The sequence below is a fragment of the Aythya ferina genome (genome assembly GCF_964211825.1).
Source record: "Aythya ferina genome assembly, chromosome: 9".
Taxonomy (NCBI): Eukaryota; Metazoa; Chordata; class Aves; order Anseriformes; family Anatidae; genus Aythya; species Aythya ferina.
In genome coordinates, this window is record NC_140305.1 from 9,231,095 (window position 1) to 9,253,405 (window position 22,311).

The window sequence follows — 22,311 nt, forward strand, 5'->3', positions numbered from 1 at the left end:
ACTGAGGTAATGTTTGTTGATCTTGATTCCCCCTACAAGGAAAAAAAAAAGAGGATTTTTGCTATGGTCTGAAGTGCACAGAACTGCATGCTCCCTTTCCCACTATTCATTCATGTTCCTGAAATAGCAACTAAGGTGAGTCTCCTGCTATCCTGAAAGGTAAATATACTTCCTTGTGCACTACAGCAGATAAAGAGCCATCACATTTTACTCAAGTTAACAGAAAAAAGTGTGGGTCTGCATAACAAGCTGAAAAAGTATTATACATTGCAATATAATTTTCAGTGATGTTATGTTAACAAACACCAGGCAAGATGACAGATACATCTGTTAACAGTATAATTAGACTAGATAACTTGTATTGGTGACTCTCTCTGTTAAACAAAACAATGGGTTTTCATTCAGAGGGGCACCTTGGAAGATTAATGGTAATAATGAAGCGTGAAATATTCCCTTCCTAGGGCGGTTAATCTGAGACAGAGGAAACAATCATTTCACCCAGGAGGGATAATCCTTTGAGGAAAGTTTTCAGTGAAATAACTTATTGCCATATATCATCCCACACGTGTCGACAAAGAAACTCTGGGTGTTGTGCTTAGTACAATAAAGGCCAACAAGCACAAGAAATGGAATAGATACAGCATAATACCAGGTACATGGTAACACCAGCAGGGGATAGTGGAGAAGGCAGGAAATCAGTGACAGCAAGCAATAGGATTAACAGCAAAGGAGGACAGAGAGCAGAAAGTAAACAATGAGCAGAGAAGATGGAAGTAAATGTTTAAACCAAGACAATGGGAAAAGAAAATGAGTATTTTAGGGTCAATTTTTGAAGCCTGCGCTGCCTCAGAGCCTGCGGCACAGTGCAGCCAGCTCCAGGACAGGGTGGCCACAGGTGTTTCTTCAGCCATCTGCGCTTTGAATGGGCTCTAACAAGTAACACAGCCACAGGCAAGTCCATATGGATGTGTGTATATATGCAGAAGAAAAAGTAATATTCAAGGAGAAAAGTATTTTTGTTGTTTTTGTTTGTTTTCAGCCAAACCTTTTCAAACAAACGCTGGTGTCCTTAGGAAAAAACAAACAAACAAAAAAACCCCTTCATATCAACTCACTTGCAAACAGCCCTTCAGAATCTTGCTACTAAACACATGCTCCATCTTCAAAGAACACTCACTAGCCTTTCATTTTTGGCAGATAAGCCATTTGATCATTATTTTCAACATTAATCAAGGCTAAGAGCAATTTCATTTCCACTCTCTCCCTAAACTGCGTTGCGATCTACACAAGTGCATCCCTCTGTTATTGTGCTCAGGGTAAGTGGGTTTGGTTGAAGGGGACAGAAGCTTTCAGTAGTAACTAGTTCTGTTCAACCAGTAATGCTTCATATTTATCTTGCCTAAACATCAGTACAGCAGGAAATGCTAAATTTTCTCTAGAAATATAGTTATTTAATGGAGCTTTTTTTCTAAGTTGTTTTTTTAAATTGTAAGTGCCTTTTCATTACTTGAACTGATGACTGGTGTTGTCTTGATAATTCTTTTCTTCTGCAAGGTTTTATGTTCACAATATGCTCAGCCTGGAGCACTAATTAGAATCAGAAAACAGCTATACTCATTTTCTTTTCGCTGTCCATATTTATTTCATGAAGCTTCTTTCTCTCACCTAGGTCAGCATTGGTAACTTCCTTTAAGAAGTGTACCTAAGACAGTAACAGTGTAATGCTAGTGGGCAGCCAGCACATGTCAGAGGCCATCACGAGGCTGCCCTCAGCTCCACGCTTTGCCCCACACCAGGCAGGGAGCAGAACGCTCACACGCCCTGTGCCTCTCTTCTGCTTCCGTACACATTGCCCCAGGCCTGGAGCCAGACTGAACAAATAAAGCCATAAAGCCTAATTTTTATTTATTTATTTTTTGTCTCCTTCACAGAAAAAGAAAAAAAAAAAAAAAAAAAAAAGAAAAGAAAAAGAAAAATGGAGAAGGAGCCATGGCTGCTTCCTTCGCTTTTGACCTGGAAAGCTGGGCGAGCAGTGGGAGAGTCACTTCACACTGATTCAGTGATACCAGGAGGAAGGCACTTCTGCAGCACAAAGAAGGGGGGCTGTCTTACAAACTGAACATTCCCAAGAGTTTTGCCTACAGCTTCTCCTTCCGCAGCATTTTATTTGCTGCAATCATACCGTACTTGTGATTAGATACTGTAGAGCTCAAAGGCAGAGCAAAGCCCAAGAGTTGAGGAAGCAGCAGAGCTGCAGTGACTTAAGCTTCCTTGGCAGCAGGTTCCAGGTATTTCTAATTGGACAGTCTCTGTAGCAAGAGAGAAATCAATTTAGCAGCTAGTTTGTTCTTTGGCCTTACTGACAATCTTAGCTAAATGTGGTTCTGGCCATGCTATATGAACAGCTACAGGATGTTCTCACTAGCCCACTTCCTAAATTCGTGTCACACAGCAGTCAGTACTTCATTACTGCTAAGTAAACGAATATGGAATCAAGTGTAGAAAGGATCACACTGGGTATCAAACTCATTACCATATTTCCCTTCTTGAAAAAACAATGAGGCTTGACCATGGCAAGCTCTGTAGCAATCCCACAGACTTACCTTTGTCTTTTAGAGCACCATGTTGGCTCTGTCCTTCTGCATTAGACACTTAGAACTTCACATAACCGGTTTTGTACCCTTTGTTTCTTTCTCTGATGTTACAGCATAAATAAAAATTAAAATAAAAATTGAAAAAAAGTTCCCTTTCACAAACCTCTCCAGAGCTAACAGGACCTTACTGAATGCTATCTGCTGTGCAAACACAAATCTAAGACAATTTTATAGGGCCTGTTATTTATTGGTATAGCAGCTTCTTTGTTAGGAGATGGCATTATAATTATCTGCTTTTATCATTAACACTTTGAGGCAGTGATTAATGAAGGGGTGACAAATCACTGAAATGACCACCAGTTTAGGGCTTTCAGCAGTAAGGAATGTCTTTTGTATTTCATATCCCTTGCATGCATCATATTTGCTTTAGATGTCTTCTGTTCTCTTACACACACGCACATCCATAATTAAACACATCTGATCATAATTTATTCACACAACCAATTGCCAAATCTCTGTTGTTTAGTGTTAGTGCATATTAATTAAACTTTGGAAAGCAGTGGAACAAGAGACAAAATTCTAAATATCGTAGTAATATCTTTGTTTATTTATGTCTGCTCTGAAGCATCATTAAGCAAATAAAAACCATAGACATCTGCTTAATTTTGCCAGCCATCACAAGAGCAGGGGTGAACTGCCGGGGTCCTCAGCTAAACTACAGAGAATGGAATCTGAAAACTTTCAGGCCAAAAATGAGAAAAATGCTCTACTTTAAATAAAAGTTCAAGTACCCAGGTTTTGCTGGCATTGTGTTGCAGATGTGCAGGCACATCTGCAAAGATATCTCACCAAATCCAAAGCAAATAGCACACACAAGAGCACTGCAGACCACATTCATGGAAGGTGCTGAGCTGTACCAGAATGAAAAGCATATTGTGAGCATTAAACTACTGTTCTTCAACAAGGAAAACAGCCAGCTTCTGACACCATTTACGTAGAGAGCCTGTCACCACATTGTGTAAGTTTCACCCCATGGATAAGCATTATTCACCCCATACAGTTAGTTTATTTATCTCACCCTCCTGCTCCCATGCTCACAAAAACATACACAGCTTGGAGTGAGATCTAGCACACACCCCTCTTTTCTTTCTTCTCTTAAAAAAAAGAGACCATCACTTTTGGAAGGAATGAGTAGCAACTGTTAAAACAAAACAAACTCCCCTTCAAATCCAGCGTGAAGCAGCAGGCCAAAAGAAGAGTGAAGCTTAAATGACCTGATCTATAACCAAGGCTAGTTAGGATTCCTTTTGAGTAAAAAATAGAGAAGAACAACTGGCAAATGTCAGCTTCATTATCATGAACTCATTTTAGCAGTGAAACAAAAATTAGCCCTTCGATCTTTTTTTAACAGACCAGACCATTCTCTACCCTCTTCCCATTTCTTTTGAATAACTATCATATTATGGGAACACCTTTTCCCGTTAGTATTAAATGCACGTTTCCATCTTAATGGCTATATGCATGCTTTGCACAAACACTTGATGTTTGAATAGTTTGGACATAATGCTGTGAAATAGTGAGTAGAACAAGGAGAAGCTGAGCAAAAAAGAACATTGAGTTCAGAGGTAATTACTTCTGCAATGCTTACAATTTTTCACATTCTTCTTTAGAAATACTCAGAAAATGGAACATTGCGGTAGATATAAGAAATTCTGAAACACTTTTATTTTTTCCAAGTGTTAGTGCCGCTGTTTAAAGCCAAGGTAGTATCTTTCAATCCAGAGTCTATAATCAATGCTACAAAGAATACTGCTGTCCTCAACCCAGTAAATCCCAATAGGGGTTTTCCAAAATAATAAGTTAGTGAGAAGTCAGATCCTAACCACTTGCAAATTACTGAAAATAGATATAAATAAATAATAAAATACTCCAGAAAAGTTAACAGAACTGTGCCATTTCATGCCAGTTTGGGCTCTAGCACAATGCAATTTGACCAAGATACTATCCGACTATCTTTCTAGCCAACAGTTTATCACTAACATGATTTTTTTTTAAAAAAGTCTCTTGGCTAAGACACATGGCCATTTCTCATCTTTTTTGTTTGTTTGTTTCCTCTCTCTCTCCTGTTTCTGGCACAGTTTTGGTCATTGGTTCTTTGACACCTTTCAGTAACCCCTTTCAGGCAGATCCTGAGACCAGGGCTTTAAGGCTGCTGTAGTCATGGCAGTCTCTCCCAGACATCACCCAACAGTTACGGCTCTCTGGGATAGTGATTGAGTACTGCACTGATCAGCCAGTTATCCCTATTAGTACTATCAAATTTAATATTTTACCATTTATGGAAAGACATATTGTTTTCGTGTTCCCAGCGTCTACAGGTACTACTCATAGGAGAGACTCTGACTGATCTCATCTCAGGATTAGTTTTCTGAATCCTTCCCCACATTCATTTGTTCATTTTTTTGGACAGGAACAAGACAGTATAGCTCTTAATCATGCTTACCTGCCTAGGGATTTGCATTGCTTATTCACTTTTAGTGAGCCAGGACTACAAAGACATCCCCATCCTTACAGCTGATGTTTATTGCTTCCCTGGTGTCTGCAAATATAAATACGAAGCCAAGTCTTTGAAGATTAAGATCTGACATCTACTATCACTCCCCAGAATCACACAGGGATGTACCAGCTTTGTGTATCTCACGTGAGCTTCCCAGTTTGCCTAGCTGTAAAGGCATGCTTCAGCTGGCTTGAACCTCCAGTAGGCAGGTTGGGTTTAGAAATTCAGCTCCACACAGATGGGAAAAAAGATAGGAACTAATGTGCATATTTCTGGCAGCTGACCGGTAGCAGAGAGAAGGCATTCTGCCTCATACCTCATTCAGAAAAGATCCCTTGGTGTCAGTTGCAGTCAGCCAAGGCCATCAGTCACGTTGCTCGTGACCCCCAGGAGAGCAGCATGGACACTAAGCATCACATGAGGATTTTGTCCTGCAAAGGACACAAGGATTCCATTCAGTGACAAGTTTAAGATCAGAATACGTAGGATATATATAACAGCCCATAAGATAAGATACACTAAAACGTTAAATTTCACATTTGATAAAATAGAAATAATGATACTTTTTTTGCTCCATAGGGATGTTATGAAGCTCAGTTTATTCTTAATAAAGTTAAATGTGATTCGCTGATGCGTCCTATCAATGCCAAGTACTATTACCTCTAAATAAAACAATCCTTCAATGTCTGTTGCCAAAGTATGATTTATAGAACAAGCCACAGTGCAAGACAAGGGACAACTCTGACAGATGCAGATCACGGCAGCCTGTAGAACAAAGGGTGTTGCTGACACGGAGTTAGCAGCCTGCAGAAGCAGCTCATTGAGAAGCAAAAAGCAGCAATGTATCGCTTAACAGCTGTCCTAACTTTATGAGCATGCTGCTGGATGCTAATAAGTATTCCAACATCTATCTTATTGTGCACAATGATTATCTCTGCTACACCTTGAATGCTTGCTGTAAACAGATGCTTCCAACAACAAAACACTTCTCACTTTTCCTGGACTTGCAGATGCATGGATTGTGCTATTCCCCCCTCTCATGACAGCAAAGAAAGTCACAACAGAACTCCCCAGAGTTTCTTGAAGTTTCTTTTCTTCTGGCTTTAGTTCAAGGCAAGAGTAGATCATTCAGGTTATCTCCCTGAACATTCTTTTAAAATATTATTAAAAACATGCAGGACAACATTTTCCACTGTTTCTTATGAATCCAGGAAATACAAATGAGAACCGCTTGCTGGAATATATCTTATCATCCTAACACAGTCAGTTCCTTGAATATGATGCTCAAATTGCAGTATCAAGATAGTTATAGCTGATATTCTATAAGAAAACAGATCCCTGATCCATCAAATACACCTTATGACAGAAAGAGAAAGGCTCACAATGATGATACAGTATTTATAACTACTACTAGAAATGAAAAATCCACAGTAGCCTAACTCATGATGACACAGTCAGTAACAGCCCAATTTCACTGCTAAGCAGAGACACTATTAACTTGTGACCCAGTAAGTCAGCAGCTGTGAAATAATGTTTCCATTAAAAAAATGGAACATGTTGCTTATAAAATGTTTACACCCAGTTTACCAATTTGTGTAGTAATGATGCTTAAAGTATGTTTCTCCTGAATGGCTTTGAGATGCTAAATGCAAAACAAGAATTAGAAGGCTAGAAAATAGAGAGCAGATAATTGCTAACAAAAAAAGACAGTATCGGCATATTGCGCATACCCAATGAAATCCATATGGCCATGGCTATTCTCAGCTCTCTCTGTAAATTCCACTTTGTGCTTTCTTCTAAGTTTGTATGTTCATGTTTTTAATTAAATATCCTGCAACTGTTTGTGTTTCGTGGTACAAATCTAGGCCACTGGAAACTCTGGGATAAATGAAGTCAATCAGCAATTGGCAGCTGAGAGCGTTGCTGCTGCCTGCAGGAGGAAAGGCACGCAACTCCCCTGCGGGTCCCAAGGGGGCAAGCACAAGAGGGCAGCTAGGAGGCAGGGGGCATAAGAGACAGATGGGGGCACCTGAAGTAGCATCACTTCTTTATGGAAAGACAATAGAAGTATATCCTCCAAAATTTCTGTATGCAAGATTTCTTGCATTTCAAGATTAGAGAGTCCTAGCCTGAGGGGAGTTACCCAAGCGTGCTTAGCGTGCTTCTGATTTAGTAGTGGGCTTTGTGGTACGTTTTAAGTCATAATATGCACAAGAACTCTTCTCATCTTTTCATCTATTTATTTACTATGTTCATGTCCAGTTCCTGCTCTGGAAACCTTATTTTCCCAAAGTTGCTGTTGTAGCTCCTCAGAAAGATTTAGCTTCACTAGGAACTAAAATATCACTTGTCAAAGACTAAATAGAAAAACCTCATTACTTTGCTGGATGAGGACAAAAAACATACATATAAACATTTGTTTTTCCTGCCAATTTTTCCCTTACTTTTTCCTTACTGAAAGAAATTAATCCTAGTGTTTTCTAATATTTCAAAAATCTAGAAGACCTAGGACTCCACCCCACCCTCAGAATAAATGAGTATCATACGACTGACTTAAGTGTTGGACTCCCCACTGTCTAAGTAAACCTTCGTATTTACTTCTGTATACTACAGAAATGTGGGGACAGGAATAGAGAAATCTGTGCCTATAAAATTTTAAGAAAAAAAAAAAAAAAAGGATTATAAATTGCTAACATAGAAAATACTGAGAACATGGGCAGCAGAAGAACTCCTACAGCAGAAGTTTGAAAATGAATTTGGGAAGAGCTTTACACATGCTTCACATGCTTCATATGTAAGGCTGGATGTAACTATCATCTGACTGGGGGCACTGTACATCCACTCTGTGCTAGACAATAGGGAATGCTTAACATAGCAAAAACCCTGATGGAGAAACAAGAAAATCATATTGCCCTTTGCCCCCCCCCCAGGAAATCTGATTCTCACTGTATGACTAACTGCAATAAACTTGGAAAAGAGAAGGAATCTGGATTAGATCTCCCCAGGGCATCTGTTTTGATCGACCTGGATGGAAACTCCCGCTGATACCTGATGAGAAAGGGAAATTAGAAGCGTGCATCCTCTTGTAAACACAGGCAAAACGGAAGGTACTTGGAGTGTAAGATATAGTACTCTGAAGCCCAATAACGTGAACAAAGATAAGAACAAGTTGTCCCAAGAGCAAGATTTATTAGCTGCTGTGAAAATTGCTAGCAGGACCTGAACTTCCTCAGATGAAAGAGGACTGAGAAAAGGTGTTGTTCTCCTGATCTTTGTCTGAGTTCACAGTACAGTCCGCTAATGAGGTTCAATTTGGAATTATGTGCCTGGCAACTTTTGAAGCCAAAAGCACAGATAAGTTACAGTTAAGGAGAGTGTTATGGGCAAGGAGGATGTATAGAGGGAACTTTGAGATAAGCAAAAGTCTTCCAATAAATTCTAGATTTATAAGACTGAAAAACATTTTTTGGCATGACAAATGTCTGATGGACATTGATAATAGAGCAGAAAATCCACCCCACTCCATCCTCCCCTGTATTTCCTAAAAAAGTTTCTCACCTAGTGTGGCTTCTTGGCCTCAAAAGCCTTCTACAGGCACAAAGACAACCCTGAAAGCTTGACATTTGAACACTAGAACACCATTTGCTGTTCTTCAGGCCCTTGGATCCTACATGCACATGTATGAAAACAAGCATTACTCACTATAATGTCATATACATTGCATACAGAAGGAATCCTATTAAGACACTGCCTAGAGTTTAGTGCGTTAATAGCTCAGTGATACAAGATGGAAAGCTTGTGAGGGTAATTTGTAGAAAATGGCCACATGCCAAACTGCTGTGCAACACGTGACTAATGTCTTTGCTGATATCCCCATTTCTCTGCCAGTTTCCTGCAGCAAATCCCGCAGCAAACTGGCAGCTCCACTCAAGTGAATGAGGCTGAGATCATTGAGATCTGCTGGGAATCTGCCTCTTCTCAGCTCTGTGTTCTCTGGGCTGCCACTCACATCTAAAACCTGCTGGCTGAGAACTGAGGTAGCACTGATCCATGTGTGAATACAGCCAGTCCAATTTCTCCTTCTGCCCCCCTAGCCCCAGGGTACAGGAATATTTCAAAACAGAGTACCCCTGAGCTTTTTTCAAGCCAAAGAAATTATGTTTCTATACAGCATCACATACAGCACCAGAAGGGACTATTTCTTCTTGGAGTAAGAACTTGAGGTGTCTGTATCACAAGGTCTTGATTAAGACACAGACAGAGGAAACAGGCCTGAGCAGAGGAATTTAGCTGGGGAAGATTTCTATATCTAAAGTTACACAGCAGCTTCATGGCAAAGCTCAAAGCCACACACAGGCACTCTGAGGGAGAGTCCAGCCTGCTGCTCAAATCTCCTGGAGCCACATTCCCCTCTGGTCAATCCCTGAGGCAGCCAGGAGCAAAATCTCAGTACCCAACTAGCAAGACTCTCACTTCCTGAGATCTTTCTGCTATATGAAACTGAGAAGTTTCTATCTTTTAGCCACTGAACATCTGTTTAAAGACCACATTAAACAAGAAATATCTCAGAGGAAGATGAAAGGATGGAATGGGCAGCTCATCCTAGCAGCACTAATGCAATTCAGAAGGTGCAAGGGCAGCTAAAAGTACTTCAGAATTATGACAATAAGGATGAAACTGTGATGAAGATAAGTTTCCATCCTACTTCATGAAGGATAATTCCTTATTTATCTTGTTTATGTGTGGTAACATCTAAAGAGAAAGCATTGATGTTATTGCTTTTATAGCATGTGAAGTGTATTCCGAGTACATGAGCTGTGCAACACTTGGTAGAACTTGGGAAAAATCAGAAGGCTAAACCATAAAGTATGATAAAAGTATGGCTTTTGCATAGATATAAAAATGTTTGCCATCATTTTCAGGTGCAGGAACTTCTGTAGCTAGAATTCCAAAAAGGTCAGTCCCAGCTTTGAGAAACTACTTTATAAAACCCTTCATAAAAAATTAACCTTACCATAAAATGATATTACAGCTATTGCATTAGTTACAACCGTAGATCTCGGTAGAACTAGATAACCCAGACCATCTGCTCAAAGTGCCAAGGAGACAACCACTTTACTTCAGCAAACAAATAAAGACGTACCATAAAGACAGCCCCACTACAATTCAGTAGATTTGCTGTTAAAAAGTGAAGCCTGTTAGTTTTGCAAGCACCTGGCTTCAGCAGATTTATGAATTAAATGAGGGAGATAACAGTATTTGCTGATGAATCCTCACCACTGATTTATTTGTTTGTTCTTCTTGATATTTATTAACATGATTACCTCTGAAGGGAGAGAAAAAGGAGTATTTATTTTTTATCTAAACATTTTACATGGGCTTGTGCCAACTTTAACAGTTGCCAGCTGTAAAACAGCTGAATATTTACTGCAGGCTCCAGCAGCAGCAGCCCCAGCTTATGGAGACAGCCCCTGGCAAGCTGTTGGAGCTTCGCCTTGAATGGGCCTTAGCTAGATTGCAATGGCATAAAATCATACCTTCCATGCACAACAACCTGCTTTTATTTATTTTTTCTATTTTAGCTTGTTTTACCTAAATGCAGCATTTCAAGTTCTTCTATTGAATTTTTACAAAGATCAGAGAGAAGCATATAAAACATCAATCTGAAAGATTAAGAAAATACACTCTGTTTCTATGGTTATTTTAAATCAGTTTTATGTGGGCTTTGACAGGGGTCTATTAAATCAAAAGCCAAAGATTGAAGTGGCAGTTCCAGTAGAACTGGAAGAAGGCTAAAATAATGGTGGTCAAAGAAAGGGTCAAAGACGATGTTATAAAGAAAAAGTTGTTCTTAAAGCAATACGATTCTTAATCCGCTGGGTATTCTTGATGGAGAAAGATGCAAATGAAAGGCTCTAGACTAAGGCAGAATCATTGAGAAGCTTTCCCTGGTCTCAGTGCCTCTACTTAGCCCCTTATCACACTCGTATAGCCTCAGCAAAGAGTTTTCACTAGAAGTTGCCTTACGCACCAGCACATGTGGTTTCAGCAAGAGTTTAACATTCATCTCCAGGGACACTCTGCCCTTCCCTTCAAATTGCACTCTTACGAGCAGAGCATGAGTAAGAACATAGAAACAGCCCCATCGTGTCAGACATGGCCCACTTAGCCAGGGAGCCTGTTTCTGTAAGAAAACAGGAAAGAATATAAACCCTGGAAAATATTCCCATGAGTTCCAGCATTAAATAATAGCAGTTTTATCAGATAAAGTTAGATACACACAATGGCACTAAAAAGCTATTGATCTACACGTACTTTGTGAAGGATACTTTCTCTGTTTTTCTAAGACTACTGCCTGATAAGTCAGTGGGAAATGCTCAAAAAAAAATTCTGTATATATACTCCTAATTTTTAATTCCTCATACCATTACTGATGTTAAAGACCTCATAACCTCTTATGCTGTGAGAACTGAAAGATGCTTGTGCAAGTTTCTCAGTGAAGAGTTTCTGCAAGAGCACAGGTTTTCAGACTAAAAAGGTTTGATACACACACACACACATATATATATATCAGAAGTACCACCCTCTGCAGAGTGGAAGCTCAGTTAGAGTGCCAGTGATGGTTGTACAACAGCCAGTGCCAGCCTCTGGAAGTGCCTCATCACCTCCATGGGGTAGGCCTCACAGAAAACCTTCATTGAGATTAGTTAAGGAAAAAACATGAGAAAAGACTGTCTTGTTAACAAAGATATTTTGTTTGGCTTTAACATCTGTCTTATTTTTCCAGTTCCATAAAATGTGACATGAGACAAAACAGATTTCACGTTGCACCTGTCACCAAGAATTTCAGACTTTCCTCCCCATAGGTGTTCTACAGCAAACCCCTTCACTGCTCAGATGGACATGTTGGCCATCTCGCCTTTTTAACCAAGAGCCAGCCACCTGCCTCATGTAGAGACTGAGTAACTCGGTTATCTGACCAAGACCTTTAATTACTGATTTAGATTCACCTGCAGTGACTCTGTAGCGATCTCATTCTAACGGCTAAGAGTACAGGAAAGCAAGTCAAGCTACTTGAGAAAGGGTCTGGGATCAGTGTTCTCCTGCTTTTAACTAAGCCTCCCAGTTTTCTGACTCCGTTTTTTTTATTTTTTTGCATCTCAATCTGAGGAAAGCTTCCAGCTATTGCCTATTTTATCATACTGGAATGGGGAAGAGGTAAGGAGAAGGGAGTAGAATAAAGGAAAAAATCGCGAACAAGACAAAACTATTTGGCATTAGAGAAAATCTGGAGAAACTGGAGGTTGGTGAAACTACCCAGGGTTCCAACAGCCATTTAATAACAAAGCTACTTAAAAGAAAAGGCCATGTTGTTATTCCAAAAAAAAAAAAAAAAAAGAGTATCAGATAAAAACATCTTTACATTGGCAGTTAAGGGACTAAATTCTTTGGTGATATTGCCCACCAGATCCCTCTTTAGAAGCTTGTTCATGAAATTTCTATAAAAATACACCTTCACAAGACACGAGTAAGTCAGCTGAGTAATAGACAATTTCACCAGGAGGAACAGACAGAACCAGCTGACCAGGCTGCACTGCATAGCAATACAGAGGAGCTTCAGCCAGGCTTTATATCAGCCTCCTGTGGAGTCACTCGATACCTTTCATCTAGGAGTTAAATCACAGCAAACACACGTTGGCTGTTAGGGGCAACTCAGCTTCAGGGCCAACTCACACACTGCCTTCACGCAGCTGGAGCTCATCCTCCAAGGCAAAGCAGGGTCTGCAGCACAGAGCACGCAGTGTGTGAGCTGCCAGGCAGCTCCCCCCAGCTGCCCACGGGTGTTGGCAATGCTGATGGGGGACGAGCAGCTTTCAGAGCACAACAGGTTCACAGCCGCCTCCAGCGGCTGCTTTCTCTCTGTTGGACAGATACAGCCTCCAAGCAGAGGACGTGGTGCGTAGCTTCCTTCACATGCACACTCGTGCCAGTGCGCGTGTCAGGAAGGATTCTGCCTTGGAGGAATCATAAGACAGATCTTTGATGCTTTAGCACTGTCTTTCAGGCCAGAACAGCAAAGATGTTTTCAGAAAAGCTTCTTAGCAACAGCTCTTCTCTTTTAGGACCCCACAGAACAAAGCAATTGCATGAAAACAAGACAACTGAAAAAATACAAAAGCAAAAAAGGGGAAAAAAAAAACCTTCACAAGCTGATGGGGGGGGTGTCCAGAGATAACACCAGGGCAGAGATGATAAAGCAGAATAAGTGTGCGACAACAGGGAGGAAAAGAAAAGAAAAGAAAAGAAAAGAAAAGAAAAGAAAAGAAAAGAAAAGAAAAGAAAAGAAAAGAAAAGAAAAGAAAAGAAAAGAAAAGAAAAGAAAAGAAAAGAAAAGAAAAGAAAAGAAAAGAAAAGAAAAGAAAAGAAAAGAAAAGAAAAGAAAAGAAAAGAAAAGAAAAGAAAAGAAAAGAAAAGAAAAGAAAAGAAAAGAAAAGAAAAGAAAAGAAAAGAAAAGAAAAGAAAAGAAAAGAAAAAGAGCACAGTTAAGTAATTTCCTTGAGGTTTTAATTGGTAAGCAGACTGGTGGGGTTACATAACAAAGGTGTGTTACTGTCAGTGACAGAGAGAAGACACAGGTATGACACAGGTAACATTAGGGAAATTTTATCTAGGACAAGAAAAGATTTTTCATTGGCTAGAAAATTAAGAAACAAATAAGACAATCTTCTCGATCTAAGCCAAGAACTCAACTGCATAATCCAGCTGTAGTGTTTTTATAATAACCCACTGTTACTGCTTATGTTGTAACGAAATATCATCCCTTTTTTAAAATAAAAGGAAAAAAGAAAGAAAAAATAAGACAATGTGTGGGTAAGAACATGTCTGTCAAAGTTTTCTGTTCAACACAATATCCCAAAGGTAATAGCAGCTGTACATGGGTGTCACCATGCTCTCCAGTTCCCCTCATCTTCCTCCAGGATGACCCAGAGGAGAACAGCAACCAGAGAAATATTTTCAGATGGAAGGGTCTGCAAAACCACAAACGATGAGTATCCCCAGCCCCTCCACTTTTTCCAATGTACACCTCACAAACACAATCACACTCGATGCCACTTGCTGTGGGGCACAACAGCACATGGTGGAAACAGATGGTATTTTCCAGACCTCTTAGTTATGGCAAATGAAGAGCCCAAATAATTGTATGGGGAGACTCTAGCACACCTTGTTCAACTAAACACAAGCTGGGATAAGAGTTACTGCTCCCGAAATAACTTCTCCTTTTTCATTATTATAGTTCACTAGGATTTTTCCTTCAACTTTGAACACATCTGTGCTTTCTCTTTAAAGAGTTATTTGGGAATGCACATTATGACTGCTAACACTTCCTATTAGAACTGGGAAAGAGCTTCAGGCTGGCATGCAGCCGGGGCCCATGCAGCAGTCAGCGTGAGGCAGACCTTACCTTAGCATGCCCTACGTGAAGGCAGCAGAACTAGGACACTGCATGCCACAGACAAGACTTTTCAAGTTCTCCTTTCTGAAAGAAAAGTGATGCACAACCCCCCTGGATAGGCTTGGGGCTTTCATGCTGCCATTTAGTCCTTTAAATCTAGCTGGACTGTTGTGTCTAAGTGCTTGAGTGGGAGCTTTGAGACCAGAGAGAATGGAATAGAGACCAGCCTGGAATATAGGAGTAGTAAAATTGTTCTTTCAAACCCTCCACAATCTCCTTTACTTCTGCTTTAAAGAGCTAAATATTTTGGTAAGAATCTCCATAGGAACATCTGAAAGCCAAGTCCTGAGTTAGTGTCCTAACTTTGCTCAATATGCCCGTACACAAATTGTACCCAGAGACATTTCTGTGCAAATATTTCAACACAATTTATCAGAAGCTATCACTTCCCATTTGCATGTAGCCCATGAACAGAGTTTTGCTTATGTTCGTTTTAAATTCAAAATGAACTAAGATTTTTATTTTTTAAGATTTCTTTATCTAAAATTTAATTGGACAAATGCAGAGCACAATATGCTCCCAAGATTTGATGGTTATGAGCAGAGATGTTTTATGAGGATATTTTCAGAAAGACTTCACCAGATATCCCATAACTTACTGGGTTGTTTGCAGAAAGTAAACACAGGGGAGAGCGACAGAAAGAAAGTGAATTCATCAGAAGATTAAGCTGCACATTCATAATTCCTCCAGTGAGCTCCAGCACAAACAGTGCACTCTGTAGCCAGCAGGGAATGCTGATATGCCCCTTGAACACCGCTTATCTTCATCCTCAGTGGCTCATTTAGATAGCAACCATGTTGCCTGTGCTAATTCTGCACCACCTGACAGTCCTCCTCACACAGAAAATGGACAGTTGAAAAGAAAGCAAAGCAAAGAAAAAAAAAAAAAGTGTTCAGTGTTCAAGATAGCAAAGGCCTGAATGAGCTGCTCCAAATAAAATTGTTTGGATGTTCACCAGGGGTACCAGTTATTTGAGAAATGCATTAGTGAACTTTGGGCATGTCTAAAATGTATTTAGAAGAATCTAAGTAATTTCATCTTATTCAGAGTACTGATGGGGTAAGAAATCCCAGCCTAGCTAAACAGAAAATGATCAATGAGGAAGAGGGGAAGGGTGTGGGAAAATCAGCAGATAAAATTTGGATTAAAAATACAAGGCCGTACACTTAATTTCCTAGCTTATTCAAATATACTGTCGGCACTAAAAAATAGAGCTCAGTGGAAATAGTGCTGTTATGAACCTGGCCAACAGGACACTGCTGAACAGCAACGCAGGGGCTGATATATGCAGGGGAACATGAAGCTGCTTCAACAGCAGGCCAGGAGGCAGAGAGAGCACCTGGGCCGCTGCTGAGGCTGAAGGCTTCCCTCCACCCTGCTCGTTTCCAGTCTCTTGATCATCCTAGTCTCTGCTACACATGAGGTGGATGAAGTGTTTCTAGCACAGATGAAAAAGATCAGTCAGAGAGGAGGAAAGAAAGAAAGACAAAGATTATGAAGCACTTCAGAGAATTAAGCACAGGAGTGAACAGCACACTACATACAGACACGCATGGAGCAGAAGCAAGGAAGATGTTCTTCGATTCATCTTCTCTTACCAAGAAGAACAACCCCATGAAAATGAATGCTGAGGAGCACAAAGCTGTCATGGAGCTCAGTGCAGAAGACCAAGAATCCATGTTCTTTACAAGCCAGGTTAGTTATGGACCACAAGGCAAATCACGAGCAAACTGTTTAATCCTGTGTAAAAGGTGCAGTGATATTAATGGAAAACATTAATTCTCAGCTGGCTATCAGAACATACAGATGTCCGATTATTCTCACTTCTGGGGGTTTCCATGTGTTTCTGAAAGAAATTGTCTGCTGCTAGAGATCAGCCAGCCTCGTCCAGTGATTTGGCCAACCCTTATGAGGGTACCTCTATTGCTTATTTCTGTACTTTACGTATAAGAAAAAATGAGTACTCAAAACTAACATATCCCTAAAATTCCAGATTCCCTGAAATAGAAGTGCTATTTTTAAATAAGACTCACAGCTTTTTGAAAACGACCTTTCAGAGACCTTGATACCTACCATACAAACTTAGAAAAGCTTTGATACAGTAGCCTTGTAACTCTACATTAATAACCAAAATCTGTTTTGTAAGGAAGTCAAAAGTGAAAAGCTTTTTGCCTTCCATGAATCATTCTGATTGCATTTCAGTTATTTTTCAACCAAAAACTTTATAACCTTCATTCTTTAAATAGCACACACTGAAAACTCGTGGTCATTTTCTTTCAGTAGTACAACAGCAGCATTTTTATTCCCCTGAGTTTAACAATATATCTGCATGCGTCCCTCTGCTGCTTCAGATCCCCACTACTGATGGTGTAAGAGAAGGGGATTGTTGCAGGTTGTGTTCTTGTTTCTCCAATTCGGGGTTAGATCTGACAGGAGGAATAACTACACACTTGTCATCCTTTTTCAGACACTTATTCCTTTTATCCCAAGGCCCAGATGCCTTTCGTTAGATTATGCTTCTCCCAGAGCTTTGATCTCCCTTTACAAAAGGCAGAAAACTGTGCTGTACAGGAATGTGAAGAAGTCCACAAACAGCCTCCAAAATATCGTATCTTCCTTCCCTACTTCTACTTTTTTTGTATCTCCTATTCCTTCTGTAATTTGCTATAGGGTCCCTCCTAAAAAATATGGAGGGCAAGTAAATAATTTCAAACCAATTTCTCACACTGAAAATTCAGTTTTCCTCAGATAAGCCCAGGGCACTAATAGGATCTTTTTATATATTCCTGCTTGTCTTCCCTTCCATCCATTAAATCTCTAGATCAAGGGTTCTTGGACTCAGCTAGTGCAATCTTATCATGCTGTTTTTCTAATTTAAATGCTTGTCTTCACAGAATCTAATACTTCATCTGTTCATTGCAAGTCCCCTTAATTCACTGAGTTGATTAAACACTTAAAAATATATGTATTAAATATTCATAAGAATCATTTTTGTCCCCCTGATTCTAGCCCTGGAGAAATATAAACAGTCAATAGGGTTGTGCAGTACAATCATAAAAGCATCTTCCTTTTACTCTTTCCCTCCATCAGATTATTTTTTTCCACTTTTTAGTGAGTCACAGAAAAATATTTGATCACTTCTATACTGTTCTCACTCCTTGTGACTGGGTTTGACTGTGTTTTCCTCATCCCCCAGAAGTGCCCTGGCATCACTGTTCCTAAGGCAGTCACCCTGCTGTACATCTGCCTCGTGGCCGCAGTCACACACCTTGTTCTTCCTTCTGAAGAGCCGCTCAGTTTGTGTGATGGGTAAGCCCAGCTATGAAATGGCAGCGTAATGCAGTGACGCTGCTTTAACCAGGACACTTCTTTCTCCTGAACACAGACTTGCACGAGTTATTCAAAGTGGATGGACATTCAGAGAGAAAAAAATATCGACCAAATCTGAGAATTGCCTTCACACAAAGCACTGACAGAAGAGCTAAGCCAGGCAGCTGAGCAGTGGGCACCACCTTCTCCTGCCCCCAGGGGCAGCAGCGACAACTCCAGGAGAGAGGAGCAGGGAGCACAAAACATTGCTCCAGTTATGATCCGTCAGCACTAATGGATATTTGCCACTGCTTAAAATCTGCTGTGCTGTCTCACCCAGTTGCTGCACACACACTGGTGGTAGCTTTGAGTAGACTAACAATTAATCAAAAACAAACAAAAAATACAGCATATTGCCTCATGCTTTCATGAAGAAATGAGAGCACTGAGAAAAGATGGCACCAAAGATTATTCAGCAACCTCCACAGTTTCCTATTCAACTCCAGCACTGTTATGTTCAAGAAAGCTCCAGCAAGAGCAGCAGAGCTAAATTCAGCTCAGTCACATCAACAAAAAGTGCAACCAGAGGAGCTCCTTCTGGAAGGACCGACCTGTCCTGAGTGCACACACAAGGCACAGCTCCAGTAGAAGTCAACAGGAGCTTTGCCTTCAGAGAGAGCGTATTTTCTCCTCAAGCATTCAACAGTCTTTGTGACCTGCGAGACAGCTGACCGACTGCTCAGTTGCTATGGCTCTACTCAGTGAATACCTACTGAAAGAGTAGGCAGTTTGAGGCTTTTTATTTTCAGATGTCTACAGCTGCAATTTTTGTTTTGGAACAAAACACAAATGAACCCACAGGCAGTATAACCTCTCTCTAGGGAGGCAGCCTCATTTCCTAGGCAGCTAGCACAGAGCCATGCTCCCCATCCCTTCTGAGGCCTGGCAGGAGACACCGCGCGTGCCTGCAATACTTTCATCCCAGGGCTGGCTCCTGCAGTCCAGTCAGGTAACTTGGATTTCGACTTTGGTAATTGAGAACATGGTTATATCTGCCATATTATACTTCCACAAAAACGGGCTGTAAAAAGAGTCTGCCTTAAGACAGAAAACTTCAGATCATTGTATCTCAGCTTCCATCTCAATGTTTTGTTCTAATTGGAAAGATTTATTTCCAGCAGAGAAAACTATCCTAAAAGAAAGTGCAATTTTTTTCCTCCTGTGCCAAAGAGAATTACATGTGTTTAAGAAGCTGGGTATAAAAGAAGATTATTTGTATTGAAATTTCTTTTATTGTGGCATTGAACTGCCAGTTCAAGAGGCCTGGCTGCCCTTTACAGCTCCAAACAACCTCCCATATCCACCTCCCTGGATGGGTCGCAGCACGCTACCTCACCCTGCTGCTCCGATTGTTCTGCAATAGTGTCCTGTGTAGTGCTGTGCTATAGAACCCCACATTAATGGCAAAATTATTCAAAGCCTCTAGTGAGGTTCAAGCCACTACTACTGCAAACCAGTGTCGTATTTACACGTGCATTAAAGCAGCAAGCGTCTTTTCATTATTTCCAAACTTTTAGATATTTTCATATTGTAACTGTAGCTGTGCCCCAAACACGTAATTAGTATTTCCCTTCCACTGGCACCTTCTCTTTCTTCCCCTTGTCACCCTCCTGTTGCTGTAATTCCTTCCCAGCTGCTATCCCACACAGCTCCCTCTGATTTGAAGCCACCACCTGACAGAGGCAGGCTTTAAAAGCAGAGTTTGTCTTTATTTCCATCAAGAGCAATCACAGCTGCAAGTTTCAGTACCCACAGAGGCTTTTAACTGTAACTTTTTATTAGCACTGCTATATTGGGAGTAATAAAAATTCCCAGTTTAATAGTTTAATAAAACCAAGAAGTTAAAAGCCAGCATGGCTGTGCAGGAGCAGCACTGAGACCGGAGGTGCCAAATACTTGTGTTTTAAATGGCTCGGCTTTCTCCTATATTTTATGGTTATAAGGAAAGGCTCTCCAGTGAGATGCTCTAGGCATAGACAGATTTCCGCTTTCAGCTGAAGAATACCACTGTCTTTTTAAGTACACCCATACAAACATTGAGGCTAATATGCACTGCGGCTCCCACGCACTGGAGCTGCATACCGGCACCTTGTGCATAGCAATTGGGAGCAAAATGTCCTTTTGGTGTCCCAGCTAGGATTTCTCCAATGTGTTCTGAAACCAGACCTGCTGCCAGATGCTTTGAAAGAGCAAGAGATTTCTCTATTAATAAAGCTTTCTGGGCTTTGAAAAAGCACCCCTTCGCGTTATATCCATTGAAAATCTGACCCTTATTTCTTACAAGAAATTTTGTTGTTGTTGTTTTGTATTTTAATCAGGAACAAGGTTGGTTTACAAATTTGTTATCAAATATCAAGGGACAACCATGAAAATCCAAGTAAACTGCAACTGTAAGACTACAGCCAAATAGCCAAAAGCCACCCAATGAAACATAAAAAGGCCAGAACTCCAGGTCTATGTATTGCCAGATCACCCTGACAGGGAGTTTTCTTTCATTAGTTTGCACTGTCATAAGTACTACAGGGACTTAATCTTATTTTCACGTGTCAGAACTTAATCTGAAAATTCATCTTATCAGGAACTGGATTAAAACCAGTAATCACAGCATAAAAAATAGATTAAAAGTCTCCATGTGGGGGAGTCACAACAGACAACCCTCTACTAGGGCAGCTCTGCCGCCCATCTTGGCAAATCCCCCTTCAGGGAACAAGCAGCTCAGATGTGGTTATCCCTTCCAGTCACTCTTTCCCATTTAATTGTCAAAATCCTCCAAGACTGCATTCTCAGCACTCCTCTCTGAATACGAGGCTATTCAAGTGCATACACGTATTTGTTACTTGATTCTTCTACACAAGAACATTTCCATCCAGCCCTATTCCAAAGGATGTTTCACCCATTTTAGCACTCGTCACTTGAGCAGTTTCTATTCTCTCTTCTACTGGCAACTGTCCTAGACCTTTATTAGTTCCCACTCTTTGTTAATTCCTTCTTAAATGACCTCTCATAGAGCAATGAGGGCAGACTATTTCAAAACATGCCACATGCATTAGCAACACTTACGAAAGCAGAGCAGTACCAACTGCCGAGATGAAGGAGGGAGAAGGAGGTAGCCCAGATTGTGTATTATGGGAAATGTGGAGCTTATATTAATTAAAAGAAGCAAACAGACTTCTGCCTGTTCCCCTTACTCAGTTACTTTCATATACTGGTAAATGAACATTACCCTGCTTCTTACAATTTTTATAAAGCCTAATTTCTGAAAAATACTACAGTTACTGTTAAAGTGATTTTACATAAAGGGAGTTTATGAAGGTTGTATTTTCGTAGACTTCTTAAGGTAAGATATTCTGACATCTGTTCTGATGCATTTTGTTCTGTTTTTCACTTGGCTCTGGGAAATTTTTGCATAGCCATTTTGGACTAGACACAGTTTTTGATAGCACAACAGGTATCAGTTCCATTTCGGTAGTAGATAAATACATTTTCAGTAGAAATTAGTTATTTACATAATCCCTGACCATTTTTATTTATTTGAAACAGGTACTTTTCTACTACATTTTTCTGATAAAATTTGAGTGAAAAGCTCTCAGAATGTCAGGATTAAATTAAGCCCCCAAAATAAGAAATTGTATAGCGGTCCCTGAATAACCAACTCAAATTTACATTTATACAAGATATAGGAAAATGAAGTCAGTAGTTTACGGGTGAAGACACTCTCTGGACTTCTAGATTTTGGCCTTTGCTCTCAGCGAAGCAGGCAATATACTTGCAATCTGGGAGCCTAGTGTGATGCTTAAAACCAGAATGACAAATATCTTTGTTATTTTGAAGCTCCCCCTCCTCCCCCAAATAACATCTGAAGTTTCCAAGTTTCAGATTCATTTCAATCACAAGTGGAAAACTTTTAGAAACTATAGTTCTTTTCTGATAATATTTGGTCAAGTGGAGCTTTTCCACTACCATCTTGCCCATCTACGCATACATACTGTATGCCCAGGTTCCTTTCCTCAGTTATCCTTATTTCCCAGTGATGACGTGTTTCAGCTTCCCATTTCTCACACAGGCTGGCCTGACTCCCAGAAGGGTGGTGTTGCCTACCGTATCACATTTCACAAAGCTTTCTCCACAGCCTGCTATAAATGGCAACTGCTGGATTTCCATCTGTAAAACTCTGCAACCCTGGCAAGACCATTTAACTGATTTGTGGTCATGGCTGAGGTGCCAGGCGGGTCTTCCTGGAGTAGGATCAATCCCATGGTACTGCAAAAGTGTAAAGA

At 40.4% G+C, this 22,311-nt stretch overlaps 1 long non-coding RNA gene across 1 annotated transcript in view; it reads right to left on the minus strand.

The window, feature by feature from the left end:
- LOC311441087 overlaps positions 1-22,311 on the minus strand; it is a 45,086-nt gene that overhangs the window by 17,228 nt on the left and 5,547 nt on the right. Inside the window, exon 3 of the long non-coding RNA XR_014695792.1 lies at positions 5,468-5,582. This is a non-coding gene — a long non-coding RNA (uncharacterized lncRNA). The remainder of the gene's footprint in view (positions 1-5,467; positions 5,583-22,311) is intronic.